A 349-nucleotide genomic window follows, 5' to 3' on the forward strand; every position below is an offset into this window, starting at 1 on the left:
CTTCGCCCAGGTAACAAGTTACAGGACAAGAGGAAAAGGCCTCAAGCTGTGCCAGGGGAGGTTGGATGGGAGATGAGGAAAAATGTCCGCTCTGAGAGGGTGGTGAAGGATTGGAACGGGCTGCCAGGGAGGTGGCGGAAGCACCAGCCCTGGAAGCGTTTAAGACAACCTCGATGCGGTGCTTAGGGACACGGTTCGGCGGTGGCCTTGGCGGCTCTGGGTGGACGGCTGGCCTCGGCGCTCCTGCGTGCTCCCACGGCCCCACGGCCGCCCCTCGGCCCCAGGCTGAGCCCCCCCCCCCGCCCGCCGGGCGGAGCCGCGCGGGGCCGGGCCGGGCCGGGCCGGGCTG

The sequence above is a fragment of the Falco biarmicus genome, chromosome 2 (assembly GCF_023638135.1).
Source record: "Falco biarmicus isolate bFalBia1 chromosome 2, bFalBia1.pri, whole genome shotgun sequence".
Classification (NCBI taxonomy): Eukaryota; Metazoa; Chordata; class Aves; order Falconiformes; family Falconidae; genus Falco; species Falco biarmicus.